Source organism: Gracilinanus agilis, chromosome 1, assembly GCF_016433145.1.
Source record: "Gracilinanus agilis isolate LMUSP501 chromosome 1, AgileGrace, whole genome shotgun sequence".
Lineage (NCBI taxonomy): Eukaryota > Metazoa > Chordata > Mammalia > Didelphimorphia > Didelphidae > Gracilinanus > Gracilinanus agilis.
This window is the reverse complement of record NC_058130.1, coordinates 262,003,761-262,018,780: the sequence shown is the minus strand read 5'-3', so window position 1 is coordinate 262,018,780 and position 15,020 is coordinate 262,003,761. Positions and strand designations below refer to the sequence as shown.

The 15,020-nt window shown below is 36.1% G+C and overlaps 1 protein-coding gene across 1 annotated transcript in view; it reads left to right on the top strand.

Annotated features, from left to right (window-relative positions):
* The first annotated feature begins 203 nt into the window (after positions 1 to 203).
* LRRC2 (leucine rich repeat containing 2) overlaps positions 204 to 15,020 on the top strand; it is a 206,874-nt gene continuing 192,057 nt past the window's right edge. The window contains exon 1 of the mRNA XM_044661335.1: positions 204 to 327. The gene's annotated coding sequence lies outside the window, so the exon portion shown is untranslated. The remainder of the gene's footprint in view (positions 328 to 15,020) is intronic.

The window sequence follows — 15,020 nt, the reverse complement described above, 5'->3', positions numbered from 1 at the left end:
TATCCCCAGCCTGTTGGCTCTATTATTTCCTCTGTGGTAACACTCTCCTATTAAAGTTCTTGTGTCTCACGCCGAGTTGAGTCATAAGGGGTGGATATTTTTTTCATGCACATGTCCCTTCTCTAAGACCAGAGATCATGTTATCAGCTTACAAATATAGCCTATTAGCGAAGCAGTAGGGCAAGTCCTCTTGCAAAGTTCAAGCCTTCGGAGTTCACGAGGAGACAGGGCTTGCTCCCGCAAATTGTAAACAACCTCAGGGGCTCTAATTAAGCCGCTGGCTGCCTGCGACCTGGAGTGCTGGACAGAGGTATTCTTTAGGTACTGGTAAGTGGCAGTTTTTGATATTTTGTTGAGATTTCAAGTGATCGTTTCAGGGAGGAACGAGAAGCAGACAATTCAGAGTTGCGGCTCCTAAAACGTAAGGGAATAAAGAAGCATAGTAGTGGCCCGGCAGTATCTCCTGAACAGGGGTAGTGATATACTTGGAGGCTATTGTATTTAACTCTGAAGGGAGCCTCCTCTCACCTGTGTTCTTTATACGTATCTAGGTTTTTTCTGTAGTAACCCGAAAACGAAGTCTTATTTTTAGGCGTGGAAATAATTTCCCATACAAAAGAAAAGTAGGAGGCGGCTTTCACATTTATTGTCATATTTGATCAGAAGCTAGAATGGACTTGGAAAGAATGATAGAATAAAAACAGGATCCTGGAGATTGTATCTGGCCTGCTCATGCCTCTTCTAAGAAATTCAGTGAACCTTTTTGACTAACCGAATAGATAATGTAAATACTTTATGCCTTAGGAAGTAAGGGTGATTAAAACAATTCAAGGTGTTAAACCCTGCCCATTTGGAGATGAATCAGCCTGATTTGTGTCCCATTTAATGCCCTGAAAATGTCTGATGATTGTCACCTGAACCCTTTCATCCCAGTGAGTATTTTATATCCATTAGCTTGGGAGAATTATATCTCCTAGAGTGAATTGGCAGAGCTACATATAATAAAGCTTTGTGAATTAATGATACTACTGGGTGACATCCTCATCTGTTCAAACAAAAGACATAATAACAACATCTAAATAAATTTACTCCTCTTTTTCGCAATGGTCCTTTGAATTCCTTCATCCATCCTGTGATGGAAGAAAAATAAAGCCCAAATTGACTTCCTCTAAGTTTATCTTTAGCCTAACTATTAATTGGTGCCATTAGATTTGACTTCATTTTCTAACTTAATAGGTGTTCATGAAAATGATTTAGATTCCCAGTACAAATTTCTGGTGATAAGGTAGCATCAGATTGCATCTTTTTTTTTTCACTTTATTAAGGTTATATGCAATTATAGAAAGGATAGAGGAGGAAATTAATATTAGTTGCAAACAAATCAGTAAAGTGTGGTGTATATAATGTTAGACTGAGAGCTAAGAAGACAGATTCAGATGTATCTTCTGACGCTTAATAGCTGCATGGCCATTTGTAAATTATCCAATCCCTTCAGATCTTTCCTCACCTAAAAACCATGGATAAAATACCTATAATACTTATGTCACAGTCTTGTTCTGAGGTTAAATTGAGATAAGTTATGTAAAAGGCTCTTCATATTTTAAAAGGCTCTGCAAATGAAAATCATTATTATTGGCTAATGCTTCCTTTGGAAACAAATGATTACTTACCTTTATGTAGGAAGCTATCCTCAACTTTTGAATGACCTTTGTTATTAAAAAATGCTTGCAGATTATTTGTTTATTAAGATATTCAGAACTTGAAATTTCTTTTTTCTCTTCTCCTCTCCTCTTCCTTCTCACTTCTCTTTTCCTCTCTTTTTCTCCTTTTCTCTTCTCTACTTTTTCCTCCTCCTCTTTCTCCATTTGCTCTCTCTCCCACCTTTTCATTACTTTTCCCACTTTACTCTCTCCTGTATCCCTACTATTGTCCTCCCTTCTTCTCTCTTTTCCATTTTCTCCTTTATTTCCTCTCTTGTCCACTTCTTTTTCCCCCATTTTCCTTCACTTCTCTTCCCTCTCCCTCCTCCTCTCTCCTCTTTCCACTTTTTCTCTTCCTTCCCTTGATTCTCTTTCTCTTCCTCCTTCCACTTTTATTCCCTCCCCCTCTCTACTTTTCTCCATTCTCTTCCACCTACTCTTCTCCCCTTAGACTAACAGTCATATTTATTAAGATCTTATTATGTGACAGACAAGGAAAGCTAAAGTCCCTGCTATCAAGGAGCTCACAATCTAATGGGGGGGGGGAAGGCAACATGGAAAAAACAATGAATAGATAAGATCTATATAGGATAAATAAGAGATAATCAATAGAGGGAAGGTGATAGCACTAAGGAGGACTAGGAAAGGCTTTTCATAGAAGATGGAATTTTAGGTGTTACTTGAAGGAATCCATGAGACGGAGATGAGGAAAGAACAGTCCAGGCCAGGGGCAAAGTCAGTGAAAATGTCCAGTCTAGAGTTGGATTGCTTTGTTTGAATAACACCAAGGAGGCCAGTGTGACTGGATTTCAGTATATATTGGTGGCTCTGGTGGGGGAAATGTTTAAAGTTTAAGAAGACCAGTCTTTTTTCAAAAGTAAGAAAGGGTCATGACTGAATGCCAAAGAGAGGATTTTTATATTTGATCCTGGAGCCACTGAAGTTTATTGAATAGGAGAAATGACATGGTCATATCTGCACCAAGAAAATTAATTTGATAGCTGAGAAAGGATGGAGTGGAGTAGGGAGAGATGTGGGGGAGGGAGGCCAAATAGCAGACTACTGAAAGAGTCTAGGCATGAAGTGATGAAAATCTGTACCAGGGTAGTGTCATAGGAAAGAGGGATATATAAGAGATATTACAGAGGTAGATTTTGAAAGGATTTGGCAACAGAGTGGATTAGGAAGAATGAGGAGTCAACAATGACATAAAGGTTGGGAGTCTGAGAAAACAGTGGTGTCTTTAACAGTACTTGGAAAATTCTGAAGAGGAGAAGTTTTGGGGAAAAGATAATGAATTTGGTTTAGAACATGTTCAGACATGTTGAATTTTAAAATATTTATTGAACATCCAGTTTGAGATGTCTAATAGGCAGGTTGGAGATGAAAGTCTGGAGTGTAGGGCTGGATAAGTTAAATTGAGAATCACTGGAATAGAGATGAAAATTGAAACCCTGGAAATATGACATAATGATGTAAAATAGGATGTTACCTCTAGAAGTGAACAGAAAGATGAAACATTAAAGACTTACTTATTACATGTTGGCCCACCTTGATGATATCTTTTATAATGTGGGGAGTTTGGAGAGGGACTAGGACACTAATGGATGGGTTTTATTATGTAAATATGAAGAAAAGTAAGCTAAACATAAAGGAGATTTTTGAAAAGAAGGCCAAGAACAGGGCTCTGGGGAACATTCATAGTTGACAGGTATCACCTAGATCATGATCTAGCAAAGGAGACAAACAAGGAACAATTAGACAGGTGGCGGGAGAGTCAGGGTAGAGATTATTACAGAATCCAAGGGAGAAAAGGGTATCGAAGGGAAGAAGGTGTTTAAAGCCTGTTGCAAAGTCAAAAAGGATGAGGATGGAAAAAATCCATTAGATTTGATAATTAAAAGATTGGTAATGTTTGGTGATTTGGTAACTTTGGAAAAAAACTTCCCTTTTTATCTTCTTTCTACCCCCATCTCCACCCATCTCTGCCTCTCCACCAGACTCAGGGCCTTGATATATATTTACTGATGCAATTTTTTTATGCTTCTGTTTTTAGGTCTCAATAAGAGTATAATTAAAAGTCCTCCCTCTCCCCTGGACCAAAACCCTTTTATTCTTTTTTGAAAGATTTTCTTCACTTCTTGCCACTTATTTGAATAAATGATGACTCATCACCCCACCCATTTGTTCCATTTTTTTCCTTTAATGAGTTTACTTCTGACTCTTTATCCCCATCTATAGAATTGGTATCAGAAATTCAGCAAAAATGTATTTATTCCTATATGAGTTTGCTTACCTGTTTAATTTCTTGTTGTTTTTTTGTATGTATATGTGTATGTATGTGTGCATGTGTGTGTGTGTGTGTGTGTGTGTGTGTTTTGCATGCCAAATGTTCTGCCTAGTTGTTTTTTTTTCTTTTCAGGAGAAATTAAAGTCTATGATTCTGTTGAAGCTCTAGCTTTATTTATTTATTTATTCTAAATTTTACAAAACCTAAGGAAACAAACATTTCCATATACAAAGAAAAGAAGATAGTACACAAAATGAAATCACAGATCTCCTATATGTTTAGCTTACTTTTCTTCATATATATATATATATCTATATATAAAATAAATCCCATCCACAAATGTTCCATTTCCTCCCCAACTTCCCCACATCCCGAAAGATATCATCAAGATAAGCCAACATGTACATATAAATTAGTCTTTCATATTTCACTTTCTGTTCATTTTCTGGAGGTGATATTCACAGTTTAGTCTCCCAGCATTAATTCTCTGGCTGTATATAATATTCTCATGGTTCTACTCATTTCACTGTTCATTATCTCATGTAGTTCTTTCCAAGTTTTAAAAAAATCAATTTGTTCATCGTTTCTTAGGGCGCAATAGTATTCCATCACAATTATTCTTTGCTCAGCCATTCCCAAATTGATGGACATGCCCTCAATTTACAATTCTTTGCCACCACAAAGAGAGCTGCTATAAATATTTTGGAACATATGGGTTCTTTTCCTCTTTCCCTGATCTCTTTGGGAAATAGACACAGCACTAATACTGTTGAGTCTAAAAGTATACTCAGTTTTATAACTGTGTGTAATTCCAAATTGCTCTCCAAAATGGTTGGATCAGTTTTTAGCTTCACCAACAGTGTATTAGGGTTCCCATTTTTCCACATCCCCTCCAACATTTGCTACTTTGTCTTTTTGCCATTTTAGCCAGTCTGATGGGCATAGGTGATATTTTTGGAACTGTTTTCATTTGCCTTTCTCTAATCAGTAGTGACTTAGAGCACTTTCTCATATGCCTATATATGGCTTTGGTTTCTTCATTATCAGTTGGGAGAGTGCTCTTATTCTTATAAATTTGACAAAGTTCTCTCTATATTTTAAATATAAGATCTCTATTTGAGAGGCTGTTTATAATTGCCACCACCCTACAACCCAATTTTCTACTTTCCTTCTAATCTTGGTAGGAATTATTTTATTCGTACAAGAGCTTTTCAATTTAATGTACTCAGAATTTTTCATTTTACATTTCACAATGCTATCTTGTGTGCTAATAAATTCCTCTACTATTTATAAATCTGATAGGTAGTATGTTCCCTTCTTCTAATTTACTTATGGAATCCCCTTTTGTGTCTAGATCATATATCCATTTTAATCTTATTTTAGTGAATGCTGTAATACTGGCCTATAACTAGTGTCTGCTAAATTATTTTCCAGTTATTCCAGCAGCTTTTAGCAGTGATTTTTTTATCTCCCAAACCTAAATTTATACTTTTGTCATATACAAGATTGCTATAATTTTTTGCTGCTCTTTGTTTTATGTTTGTTCTGGTCCGCTGATCTACATTTCTATTTTTAGCCAGTACTGGATAATTTTGCTAATTACTGTTTTAGAAAACAATTTAAAATCTAGAACCTCCTTTATGATTTTTTCTTTAATTCACTTGATATTCTTGATCTTTTATTCTTCCAAATATTATTTTTCTAACTCAAGAAAACAATTTTTTGGCAATTTAAGTGGAATGGCATTGAATAGGTAGATTAGTTTAGGTAGAATTTCTATTTTTATTTATGAAGTAATATCTTCTTTGTAGGACATGCTTTTTGGGAGGCAAGATGATTTCTTTTTCTTTTCAATATATTATGTTCCAGAATTTTCTTTCATATTATGTAATTTGAATGAGCATCTTTGGATATGTAAATTTCTTTTTCTTCTTGCTTATCTCTTCAATAATGAAATTCTGGACTATGGAGATTAAATTTCTGTATGAGTTTAACTTGCTATTCTTCTCCAAAGAAATCATATGGACTTAATAAATTTGCATTCATTTTCCCCTCTTCCCAAAACTTTTGGAATTTTATTTGTTTGTTGGAATGTGGTATTCATATTTTTTGATTCATCATGTTTTTTTATAAGCCAATATGCTTAGATTTTTTTTTTTGTAATTCAAGTATTATCTTTAGGGTCATTTGCTTGAGTTTGTAAAGGTCTCAAGTGTTCTTCCATATTTTCTGCCTTTTGTTTTGAAATATCTCATCCTTTAAATTTAGCATATTTGTTACCTTTTTATTATTCTCTCCTTTAGAGCCTATTGATTTAAGATTTTCCACTATCCATCCTAAGCTATCAATTTAATATTTGTATTTGCATTCTTCTTTGAGAGATTTCATTTGTACCCTTATATCTATCAGATACTTCTTTAATTTTTTAAATTGAGCTTCTAAGCCACTGAAAGTTTTTTAGGTTGTTCCATTCTGTTTTAGGGAGTTGGTTTGTAGTAGTAGAAATATTATTTCCTCCTAGAGATTTCTATTTTCTTTCTTTTAACTTGTGAATAATGTAATTACATTATGCAAGAGACAGCTAGATAGCACAGTGAATAGAGTACCTGATCTGGAGTTGGGAGGCCTAGGATCAAATATGGCCTCAGACATTTGCTAGCTGTATGACCCAGGGCAAGTCATTTAACCAATTGCCTTTCTCTTGACACTCTTTCATTTTAGAATTAATACTAAGACAGAAGGTAAGGTTGAAAAAAAGAATCTTGCTGCAAACATTTATTAGTTGTGTTTATTAGTATGACCCTGGGCAAATCATTTAAGCTCTTTGTGTCTCAGTCTCCTCATGTACAAAATAGAGATAATAATAGTACTTTTTATTATAGAGATAATAATAGTATTTACCTTCCAGGGCTGTTTTAAGGATCATTGAAGTAATATATGCTCAATGCTTTGCCTTAAAACACTGTATAAATGGAAGCAATATGTTGTCAATATATTGAGATCTCTTTTCTGGTTGCTAATTTCTTTAGTCTTTCTCTGAGGTTTTTCCTATTAAGCTTTCCTTGAGAGGATTTCTTTATTTACTCCTCTTGTTATTCTTTAGCTTAATTTGCTGCATTTGTTATGGTTTTGAGATTCTGAAGGAGAGTTTGCCCTAAGTCTTCATTATTTAACCATAGGAATAGTATGTATAATGGTGTAGAGTATCCATAATATTGTACATAATTGTGAAGTTCTCTCATTAAAAAAATAATAGAACACATCTTTAATTAGGACAAAAGAGACAATGCTCATAAGTCACCACACTGAGCCATTGCTCTGGGATACTGTCTTGGGAAAGACACCAATGATGGGAGATTCTTAAATTGGTAGTATAGCTTAATAAAGTATATACTTTATACTAAAGAGCTTAGACATGATATTTGTAATTTTTCTATGAAAAAAATCTCATTCTCAGTTTCAAACCTCTATTTTAAGGAGTGAAGACTGGTGTACCACATCTCAAGCCTGGTTTATTGACCACAAAATCTTAAGCAAGAAAAACCATAAATCCCAGAGTATTAAGGGGGTGACCTAAGGTCCTATTTCAGGGAAGTAATGTAGAGATATCCTAGTGGCTGTGAGGAAATTGGGCTATTGGTCATTGGCAATGAGAGGATGTTTGGCTCCTATCCCAAACACCCAAGATTTGATCCTGAAGGTCTGACACAGGATCATAGGATCATAGTTCTATGACTTATAGCAGGGAAGGAATTTAAGGGTCAACTAAAAATGTTATTTAGCAGATAAGGAAAATGAGGTTGAGGATTCAACATAAGTGATAGAGACATTTTTGTACGCAGATCCTTTGACTTCAAACTCACTTGACATGAGATAAGAAAGGATTGGATTATTACAATGATGACAATGATAATGGAAAAGAAGGAACAAATTTAGGATAATTTTAAAGTAGTATGATTGTGTCAGACACATTCTTAATTTAGCATTATCACTCAGCTGTCTGTTCTCAATTTTTTCATCTATAAGATGAAGGTATTGAACTAGCTGTCTTAGTCTACACAGTCAAAGTGAAATGGAAGGCTAAATATGTATCTTGTGAATTCTGGGAAATGTAGCTATCCAGTCCAGCAAATCCATACTCTAATAAGGATTCTTTCAGTTAGTCTGATTTCCTTTTTACATTGCCCCAATACAGTTTTGACTCCTTCTAATTTCTTTAGGTACCCCTCTGAGTACAGATTAATTCTGGGGTATGAAGCAGTTTAAATCTTTTCCACTGTGATGTGTGCTCTGCCTCTCTTCCTAACCCTCCCCACTCCACCCCCCCCCCACATATTTAAAAGCTTTTATGCAGTTTTTAACATCAAAACAGAATCAGGAGGCTTTTGCAGCTTAGCTCTTCTTAAACTGGAGATAAAAGTGTTAAGAACGTTTTACAAGTATTGCTAAATGAAGAAGTGAGGTAGGGAATGTGACCCAGGGGAGTGCTAAATTGGATGCAGTTAGTACTGAGAGAATATCATTAGATTTCTTATGTTAGGGAAGAGAAGATGACTTGACATTCCTCTTATTGAATGATTGCAATTCCCTTGTTAACCCAGCAGAAGTCATAGAGTAGTGGACTGGGTATTGACAGATTGCCTTTCTAATTTGGGCCCCATATTGGGCAGATTATTGCTTGACAAGAATGTTGTGAAAATGAAATGATGGCTGTGAAAGTGTTTTAGTATTTAGGGAAAGATTTTTTTAAAAATGAAATTTAGTTGTTTTTTTTTTTACCATTTGCCAACACATACCTTCCTTGAGATGGGTTGCCATATTTCTGATCCGGCAATTGGCATACCCAAAGAACAAACCCTAAAACCAAGGGAATTTAACAAAATGAAATATATCTCTGGCATTTTGTGCCAAAAGTACAGCTAATAAAATAACTAATAGTGTTTAACAGTTTGTAAGGTGCTTCACATATGCTAGTTCATTTTTCTCATATCCTTTAAAATAGGGTTTTAATTTTTATTTAATTTTGGGGGGACTGGTTTGAATCCCATCTCTTCCATTTATTACCTGTGTGGCTGAGGACAAATTACTTGAAACTTTCTTCATCTCAGTTTCCTTATCTGCAAAATGAGGTAGTTCAACTAAATATCTTCTTAATTACTGTTCAGACCTAAATCTATCAACTTCTCTGTTAGAGACAGGACTTGAACCCAACCCAGGACTCCAAATCTTAACATTGTATCAACATGTGGTCTTTCCTTCAGATAAAGGAAACGAACACCTGAAAGCATTTGGCACTACTCATTGTTTTCTCAATGACTTCTTGGAATATAGGAACTTCAATAGCAAAAAGACACTGATTTTCTAAGAGAGAGAACTCTGGCCATCCTATCTTTAACTTAGATGCTTTATACAAGCTGTGTTTAAAGTGGATAGACTTAAGAGAGGTAAGAAAGCAAATAAGAAAAGTTAGAAGTTAATGGAGATGGAAGAGTAAATTGAGGTGAGTATTTTAAACTCTCCACCCTGAAATGATGGATATCAAATATTTAGCACATAAACACCATCAAGTTTACCTATCCGTATTGGCAAGCCTTTCATGGTCAGCATTACACAGAAGGAGGAAAATTAAGTTGATTTTCATATCCCTACTATTTTTAGGTGTTAATTTAATGTTTGAAATGAGAAGGGGAAATAACATGCAGTACTTATTGATGAATTACTCTTTCTGTTTAATTATAAAAACTGAAAATTTTATCTTGGCCAGATTTCCATGATGCAAATTGGGAAAAAAATTAAGATATCTGTGGAACTGTGATATCCTGCTGATATGATTAAAAACAAATCTAATCTTATATTATCCCACAACAACTCTGGTAGGTAGGTGCTGTACCTTATTATCTTCATTTTGTAGAGGAGGAAATCAAGTTAGGAATAGTGACTCATCTGAGTGTAACACAGCTGTTAAGTTTCTGAGGTCAAATTTGAACTCAGGTTCTCCTGACTCCATGTCTAAAATTCTTTACAATTCTTTACCTGGCTTCCTCCTTCATTACTTTATTTTTCACATGTTATAGAATAGACTCACAAAAATTTTGTGAAGCTCACTTTTCCATGGTGGGTTTATGTATGTTTATGGTTTCAGCATGGTCTATTAGGGATTGTACTCTATGGAACAAATGTGGTTTTTATTGTAGTTTTTAATGCTTATTTCAGTGCCAAGTAAAAGAATACCATATAGACAACCAATTGATGCATTTAAGAGATCCAAAATTTTTCTTTACAATCTAACCTAGGTTTGTAGAAAAGAAATATAGAATCATAGATTTAGATCTAGAGACCTTGAAGACCTTAAAGTTCCTTATGGGACTGGCCTTGGATTGTATTCCTGTTCAAAGTCAAATTGACCTAGATTTAGAGCTAGCCAACATGTAATGAAATTTTGGCTACATTAAGTCACAGATGTAAATCATACTTAATTCTGGAACCCTTTTAGTACCACACCCTAGGTTCAGTGGGTAATTATAATTATATATTGTAATATATAATTATAATTATGCAAATTATCTTTAATCTTTTCCCCCCCTACCAACCAGCAAGGCAAGAATCAGAAGTCAAACAGAAAGGCATTTATTTGGAATAGCAAAATACAAAACAAAGGAAAACAAAGTAGTCTATTAATTTTTAACTCTCCCCCTTCATAAGGGGAATGATTTCTCACAGACTAATTAGTTGGTGAAGTAATGGAACACTTCCTGGAAAATTCAAGCTTGTAGGGGAGAAAGGGCTATGATACAACTGGAATTCTCTTCACATCTTTTCCTTTCCACAACCAGCTTTAACCTCATTGCTTCTCAATTATGTCTCTCACAGCTAGTTTGCTGTGAACCTAGATTTATCTTTGACGCACCACTCTTCCTCACAGTGTCTCAGTGGGCTTATAAAACACAGTTTTGTGCTTAGGGATTTGCTGTCCAGTCTATTGTTCTCCTGCTGATTGATTGCTGCCATCTACTGGACCCTTCAGCTCTTACTCTGGCTTCTTGGGGTGGGAATGGTCCTGTGAGATTGTCACTACTCATTTCTAATACTGTCCTGGAACATATTAGGATATCATCAAAACACTTTCTGTCTGCTTTATTAGTCATATCCACAGCCAATCTTGTCTATGGTGAGCCCATCAAAAAAGTGCCTACTGCATAGCTATTAGGATACTTTCTGTTTAATTCCACAGAATCCCCATCCACCCCAGTAGAACTATTTCCTGCTCCCACTGTTATCTAGGTTAGGATGAGTAAATTTATTTTAATTTCTGTCATCATCTTCAATATTCTTAGAGCTTCTGGCCTACACACTCAGTCTTATGTCTGTGTATGACATAAATGAGATGCTACCATCTCTACCTCTTAATGAGCTAAGCTCTGTAGGTAGCTTCCATTCCCTTGGGGCATCCATAGATGAAGTATTAAGAAAGGTTGTGATTTAAGCTGGTGGAGGTATTACCCACACTGATAGATCCTTAAGGCACTAAAGTAAATTATATTTTAGAAGGTGAGAGCCTATGGTACAGTAAATCTAAATGATCGAAAACCCAGCTTCCTAGAATCTTCAACCAAGTTTAGAGTTGCAACTGACTTTTAGAAGAAGGAACAAACAAGAAGGAAAAAAACCCAACCTATCAGGTATTTATTTGAATAAATAACCAAAACTCCCATGAAATAACAAAAACCACATTCTAAGATACATATGTGTTAGTATAGATTTATCCAAATTTCATAGAACCAAATCTATAGGACTCAACATATCTATATCTATATTCATTATGATAGAACGTTAATTGATGCTGAAATAATGATAATTATTTATTCATATAGTGAATGAGAAAGTCATAGCATGGTCCTGAATCAACCATTCAATCTCTACTTTTGGGCTTTCAGGCATGCCTTTAGAGTGTTGGGGTAGAGTTTCAAAACATGTAATATATCAGAAACAAAGATGTTTCCGAAAGGCTAAATCACTGACTACTCAAACATTGTAAGAAGACTTAGAGTTGTCATTCAGGGATGGCACTAAGAAATGGTGAAAGATCCTTGACACCCAAGGAATAATCATAAGTGACATCTATATGCAATATTCTCTCTGGGCTCCTGAAGTTTGAATTCACATTTGTGGGCTAGGTTCCTAGAGGGTGACTATCCTTGGGTCGTTTTGGTAAGCTATTATTACTACTGTAACTTGACACTCCACTGTTGTGCTTTCCACTAACATTTAGTCAGAAGACAATTAGCTCTTTTGTTGTTCATTTGAGTTTAACTCTTCATAACCTCTGGGGACCATAGCATGCTAATGGTGTCCATGGGGCTTCTTTGGTGAAGTTACTGGAGTGGTTGCCTTCTCTGGTGGATTAAGACAAACAGGTTAAATGACTTGCCGAAGGTCATATAGTTAATAAGTCTCTCCAGTGCTCTATAGACTAAGCCACCTACTTCTCTCTAATTAGTTCTTAGCAAAGGCATTTTTTTAGGATAGAAAGTAAAAGTAGTTAATATGAAACTTTTTCTGACCCCATGAACCTAGGGGGAATTCTCTCATAAATACATACTGAATCCATGGCACAAGTGGGTTCAACTTCAAGTAGAATGGTAGTAGACAGTGTAGGATATGTGTGTGAGAAAGACAATTTGGAACTGCTTATATTGTAGGGTCTTCTATCTTTGCAGAGTTCTCAGACAGAAATCCTTGGGGGGTATATCCCTAATGACAAGTGAGCTTCGCTGGGCACCCAGGGTCTGCTCCCTTCTGTAAAAAATAATATTAGGCGAGCACTCAAATAAGGGACAAAGAACCAGAAAATAAAGGTCAAAATTGTTTCTAGATACTTTTGATAGATGGAATAGTGTTTCCCAAGTTGGAAAAGAAAACACTCCACTCCTTTAAATCTTTCACTCAGATAGAGATAGAGAGGCAAAGATGTTACCTTTTCTAGCCCTGAGAGAGAAAGAAGCTGCGTGTGGCTCAGTTGACTGCCAGAAGTCACTCCTGGAATGCCACACCCAGAGTGTAACTGTTATAGAAATAACATAACTGCCCCCAGTTGAAATTAACACACTCTCTCAACTCTATTTGAAACTCCAATTCTTCTTCAAGCCAGCTTCTCTACTTCTTATCTTTAAACTAATAAAACAATACTTATTTTCTAATATCATCCTTATACTTCTTACATCCTGTGCTGCCCCTTTGTTGTCAGTCTTTGACTACAAAGGTCATTCTCCTTGAAGCTGCTGCTTCCTTTAGATTATTGTCTCTCTGTAACTGTGTTTGTCTTGAGAGTGTGTCTGAACCCTTAGTTATACCTTAAACTCTTTCAAACTAATGAACTCTAAAAGAGCTGGAAATAATGTTCCTCTCTGGGTAAGTTGCTACTAGAGGAGTGATGGGCAAACTTTTTTTAAAATTTTTTTAAAATGTAAGCATTTATTAATATTCATTTTTAACATGGTTACTTGATTCATGCTCCTACTTACCCCTTCACCCCCCCGCACTCCCCCCTCCCATGGCCAATGCACATTTCCGCTGGTTTTGTCATGTGTCCTTGATCAAGACCTATTTCCAAATTGTTGGTAGTTGCATTGGTGTGGTAGTTTCGAGTCCACATCCTTAATCATGTCCACCTCAACCCATGTGTTCAAGCAGTTGTTTTTCTTATATGTTTCCTCTCCTGCAGTCCTTCCTCTGAATGTGGGTAGCGTTCTTTACCATAAATCCCTCAGAATTGTCCTGGGTTTTTGTATTGCTGCTGGTACAGAGGTCCATTACATTCGATTTTACCATAGTATATCAGTCTCTGTGTACAATGTTCTTCTGGCTCTGTTCCTTTCGCTCTGCATCAGTTCCTGGAGGTCTCTCCAGTTCGCCTGGAATTCCTCCAGTTTATTATTCCTTTTAGCACAATAGTATTCCATCACCCACATATACCACAGTTTGTTCAGCCATTCCCCAATTGAAGGACATACCCTCCTTTTCCAGTTTTTTGCCACCATAAGAAGCGCAGCTATAAATATTTTCGTGCAAGTCTGTTTATCTATGATCTCTTTGGGGTACAAACCCAACAATGGTAAGGCTGGATCAAAGGGCAGGCATTCTTTTATAGCCCTTTGAGCAAGATTCCAAATTGCCAGCCAGAATGGTTGGATCAGTTCACAACTCTACCAGCAATGCATTAATGTCCCAATTTTGCCACATCCCCTCCAACATTCATTACTCTCCCCTTCTTTCATTTTAGCCACTCTGCTAGGTGTGAGGTGGTACCTCAGAGTTGTTTTGATTTGCATTTCTCTAATTATTAGAGATTTGGAACACTTTCTCATGTGCTTATTGATACTTTTGATTTCTTTACCTGAAAATTGCCTATTCATGTCTCTTGCCCATTTATCAATTGGGGAATGGCTTGATTTTTTATACAATTGATTTAACTCCTTGTATATTTGAGTAATTAGACCCCTATCAGAGTTTTTCATGATAAAGATTTTTTCCCAATTTGTTGTTTCCCTTCTGATTTTGACTACATTGTTTTTGTTTGTAATGGGCAAACTTTTTAAAGAGGGGGCCAAAGGAAAGGAAATGCTGATCTGTCAATCTGTTTTTAAGGCAACTCTTTCAAAGTTTCATTGTATTGTATTCTACTCATTGTATTCATCATATTAGGAATAACGTTGCACAGCCAGATAGAACATTTCAGGGGGCCAAATCTGGCCCACAGGCAGTAATTTGCCCATCACTGTGCTAGACCCATTTTTTAAAACCCTTATCTTCCATCTTAGTATTGATATTGGTTCCAAGGCAAAACGGAGGTAAGGGCTAGGCAACTGAGGTTATGTGACTTGCCCAGAGTCATTCAGGTTGGAAGTGTTTGAGACTGGATTTGAACCCAGGACTTCCCTTCTCCAGCCCTGGTTCTCCATCCACTTAGCAGTCTAGCTTCCCCTTCCTGCTAAATCCTATTATCAATGGGAGATAGGCAAGGGAAGAGGAAT